Source organism: Mirounga leonina, unplaced genomic scaffold, assembly GCF_011800145.1.
Source record: "Mirounga leonina isolate KUSES-001 unplaced genomic scaffold, KU_Mleo_1.0 Mir_126, whole genome shotgun sequence".
Lineage (NCBI taxonomy): Eukaryota > Metazoa > Chordata > Mammalia > Carnivora > Phocidae > Mirounga > Mirounga leonina.
Genome location: NW_023270314.1, coordinates 28,685,066 through 28,690,136, shown reverse-complemented (window position 1 = coordinate 28,690,136; position 5,071 = coordinate 28,685,066). Strand labels below are relative to the sequence as shown.

General features: G+C 42.7%; 1 pseudogene; it reads left to right on the top strand.

The window, feature by feature from the left end:
* Positions 1 to 915: 915 nt before the first annotated feature.
* LOC118009021 lies at positions 916 to 5,071 on the top strand (annotated as a pseudogene).

Sequence of the window (5,071 nt, the reverse complement as noted above, 5' to 3'; positions counted from 1 at the left end):
TTTTCTTAACTTTTTTTTTTTTTTAGAGAGAGAGTGAGCCATGGGGTGGGGGGGGAGGGGATGGGCAGAAGGAGAGGGAGAGAGAGAATTTTAAGCAGGCTCCACACTGAGTGCAGAGCCTGATGCAGGGCTCAATCTGATGAAACTGAGATCATGACCTGAGCAGAAATCAAGAGTCAGATGCTTAACCAACTGAGCCACCCAGGCACCCCAGTATCTTTTTTCATTTTTAAAGTATCTTCATTATCTTTTTCATTTTCTATCTTTTATCATTCTATTATTTGTATAATCATAAATATGATTTAAAACATAACAAAATGAGAAGGAAGGGAAATGAGAAGGAAGAAGGATGAAGGGAGGGAAGGAGGAAGGAAATTCCAGGTTTTTGTACCAGGAATCCTCAGAACTCTGTATTTTTATCTTTAGACATCATTGGCCACCCTGGGTCCCCTCTTGTATGATGCAACCCACTGAAACAAGAGTGATTCAGGGAAGGAATAGTTGGCCCTTGGAGACCTTACTCACATTCAGAACAGGCTTCCTGCTTAAGGGCCTCTCCAGGGAGCTCCCTCATTCTCCAAGGTCTAGAGCTGAGATCAAGTCCCTCTGGCCGTTGTTATATGGGAGGCAGAGTCAAGAAGTCTTCCCCTTAGACAGAAAGACTATAGGGATATCTCTTTGCTAAGAACTTCCACCCCTGAATCTTCTAAAGGAAAGACAAAGTTGAGGATAGCCCACAGAAGCCCTAGCCACATCTGGGGTTTTTGTTCCAGTGTTGGAAAAGATGTCATTTGGTTATCATCCACTGAGAGCACCTCTTGTTGGCCTAGGGTGCCCAGGTGAAGACAAATCTCCTCATTCATATCCATCTTCTCCTAAAACTACCCACTCAGGGAACCCGTGAGTGTACAAGCCATGAATAGAGATCAGATCCTCACTTATCTCCTTCCTGAGTTGCTCATCAAAGACAAAGGTGACAATTTTACTTGTTCTGGTCTAGACCAAACCCTATAACTGTACATTTTACCAGGTGTTCTTGGTGTTCTTTTATCTCTCTTATCTCTCTCTCTCTCTCTCTCTCTCTCTCTCTCTCTCTATTTTTACCATCCCTGTGATGCACAGAAGATGGTTCAAGTTTGACTTGGTTTTATCCAAGTCCCCAAGTACCAACTCAGAGAATAGCACAGTCTCCATGGACTTTGATGTAAAGTACTGAGTTTACAGAAAAAACAGTGGACAATGTAGATTCACAGAAACTCTGGAATGGGAAGACCTTGGAGTGGCTAATGTACACAAACCTCAACTCCATTTTGAGGGCTTCCTCCCACCTGGCTTCCATGAAATCAGCACACTCATATACCATTTCTTCTTGGGTTGACACAGAAGTGGAGAAAGGATTTCTATTTAGTACCAGTGGTAACCAAAGAAGATTGTCCCTTAATCTTTAGAATTTCTTCTTTTTTTTTTTAATCTTTAGAATTTCTAAACTGGAATGGACTTCGGAACCATTTAGTCTTCCCGGATTTTTTTAATGAGAAACTCAAGTGACTTACTCTTGAACTTACTGTGGCAGAGAAAAGTCTTGCACCATCATTAGGTATCACAATACCCCTATCAATCATTCATTCATCATGGTCTGTCAGCCAGATAGTCAGCCAAAATGTTCATCACTTATTCACTGTGCCAGTCAGCCCTCCTGTGGTTTGAGCTCAGTTCCTTTTGGAACTAGAGAACAGCACTTCTCAGTGCTCTGGAGTCTACTCCCAAATGCTTTCCTTTCCTTCTCCAGTCTGGATAATCTCTGTTCTCTTCTCTGTCCTTTCTAGGTCAGATTGTCTACATTCTTCTTTCCCACCTTCTCCACCTTGGCCAATAGCTTCTTGCCCTGAGCCGAGAAGGACTAAGGAGGTCTGACATGGAAGGGGTGTGGCTGCTACACAATCTGTCCTGGATCAACAGTGAAGCTTTACTCCCAATCCCTCATCCCCAGGCATGCTCTGAGACTGATAACCCATGTGATCATTCTTTTCCATTCTTGTCCCTCTGAAAGGAGAACTTAAATGCTCTGTGGAAATTGGCAACATAACCACAGTCACCACATTTGTCCTCCTAGGACTATTCAACAACTCTCAGATCCAGGCTGTGCTCTTTGTGCTCTTCCTGGGGATTTACCTCCTGACCCTGATGGGGAACCTGACAATGCTGCTGGTGATCAGAGCTGATTCTCACCTCCACACGCCCATGTACTTCTTCCTGAGTCACCTCTCCTTCCTGGATGCTTTCTATTCCTCAGTCATTGTGCCTAAACTGCTAGAGAACCTTCTTTCCAAGTGGAAGACTATATCCCCCCTTGAGTGTTTCACCCAGATCTCCTTGGTCATATTTTCCGGGGCCGCTGAAGCTTGCCTCCTTTCAGTCATGGCTTATGACTGGTTCCAGGCTGTGTGCCACCCACTGTTGTATGTGGTGGCTATGAACAAGAAGGTATTTACTGGCCTGGTGGGAGCATCGTGGACCATAGGAATGGGGACTGGCCTGGTTAACGCATCCTTCTGGCTCAGCAGCACTTCTGTGGCCCCAATCTTGTCCGCAGTTTTGCCTGCGAGCTTCCCCCAGTGCTCCTGCTGACCTGTTCGGACCCCTATGTTAGTGTTGCCTCCATCCTGACCACCATGGCTGTCCCCGGCCTTGGTACACTTGTCTTATTGCTGGGCTCCTACACTCGTATCATCATGACAGCCCTGGGAATCAACTCTGCCATGGGTCAGAGCAAGATCTTTTCCACCTGCTCTTCTCATTTTCTTGTGGTCACCATCTTTTATGGTTCAGGAGTTTTCAGGTATGTCATACTATAACCTCCTAAATGTAAATGTAGGATATCCCTTGCCCTAAATTAGCCTTGGTCTTGCAAAGTAGTAGGAAAATGACTGTACTGGAATTCAGAAGGCCTGGGTTCTAGTTTTGGCTCTCCTGTGGACTGGCTGTGTGAGCTATAAAAAATCCATTTTCTTTCTCAGGTCTCAATTGTCTAACTCTGAAAGATGAGCATATACAAGGACTAGAGATTTCCTACTTTCATTAATTTATGATTAATAGCTCTCAAAAGGAAATCAGAGAGCCCTTGGTAGATTTTTATTCAGTGCTAGACAAAACAATAAAACATATCATTCTTGAAACAGATGACATCTTTTTTTCCTACTGGAAGATGATGTCTCCAAAGCTTACTTGTGCTATAACTATTTATTGGGCACCTACTGTACACCAGCTGCTTTTACATGCTCAGGCTCAATTTTAGTATGTAGCATACTACAAGAGAAATATTATTAACCCCACTTTCAGGTAAGGACCTTAAGTTTCAAGAGTAACCAGGTAATTTCTCAAAGTTCCCAGAACAAGTTAGTAATGGAGCCATAGTATAAATCAAGTCTCACTGACTTAAAACATCAAGCTCTTTCTTACCATACGTCTTTCAAACATAAACAGCTCTAGCTGACAAGTCCCCACTTACTAGGAGCAGAATAATTAATGGCCCATGGTGTCTACTAGTGAACTGGAAATGGATTTATACAAATTGCTCTGTACTTCTCTCACCTGCTTGTTACTTGAAGGGAAGGCAAGGGTGGAAAAGAATGATAAGGAATAATCCAGAAGCGCCCACGTGAGGCTGTGGACAAAGCTCTTTATCTCTCTCTGTCTCATTTTCCTCATATACCAAAAGGAGACGATAAGATTGCTCTTACCTACTTCACAGAAATGTTAGGAGGGATAAATTAGATGAAGAAAAATGACAGTAAAATGAATATCTTTTTAAATTGAGCACACCAGAACCCACAAAGAACATTCCACTGATGATGGCCCTGTTGCAAAATAATAATAATAATAATAATAATGCTTCTTTAGGAAATACTCCCATGAGACACAACAAAATGTACCCCAAAATTAACCTTATTATTTTGGAATCAAATCTTGTGCTTAACTACGTTTATCTTCCACTTCCATTTATCAAGCTTGTCTTCTTTTCTAAGCCAAGAAAAATGTACATAAAAGGACAAATGTTTGTTCCATTAGCATTATATAAAATAACATGCCATGACTGAAGGTAATTCCCAGAACCATAAATGTTGGGAACAATGAGAGCATTATTAGAGTAAGCATACACTTTGGCAAGAAAAAATCCTCACAAATGCAAACATACAGTTGTATATACAGGGAAAAGGAGAAAAAAAAATCCTTCCATCTTTATCATAACTATCAAGAAAAGATGTTTTGAAGAGTATGAAGTACTAGAGAAATGCATGAAAGTATTATTAGTTTTATTCTAACCTGCAGCACTTGATGTGCTACAGAACTTTCTTTTTTCTCAGGGCAGCTCTTGTAAGATAAATCATGTTTGGAGACATTTGAAGGTAGAAATGACTGACTTCTCACTGTTCACACAGATGCTGCTACCGCTGTTAGTTGATTCAGCTCTAAGGACTCTCTTTGCAAAGTCTCTGGTATGGGATGGACCGTGGTTGCCAACAGTATTGTGGCCACTGTTCTGAGCTCAGTTTACTCCTTTGTGCCGTTCCCTTCAAGGTACATGACCCCAGCATCTGGCTCAGCCCTGGAGCAAGTACTCTCTGTGCAGTACAGTGTGGTGACCCGCTGCTAAACCCCCTCATCTACAGTCTGAAGAACCAGGAAGTGAAGGCAGCTCTCAGGAAGGTGCTGGCCAGGAAGCCCAAGCTTACCTTCTAACCCAACTCCACTGCATCCTCGTAACAGGAGAAACAGTTGTGCAACAGAAGAGAAGGCAGGAAGAGCTATCACCAGCTATCTCAACGTTCCTCCTTTTCCAACAGAGAAGCATTAGTTCCTCTGACCCCAGTGTCCTCCCCCAATGAACTGAGATGGGAAAACCCCCATGGAACATATGACACCTATCCACAGGGGGGCCCAAGAAAATTCTCACAAAAGCAGTTTGGAGGATCCCCAAAAAACTAAAAACAGAACTACCATATGATCCAGTAATCCCACTTCTGGGTACTTATCCAAAGGAAATTATATCTAGATGTCAGAGGAAAGTAGC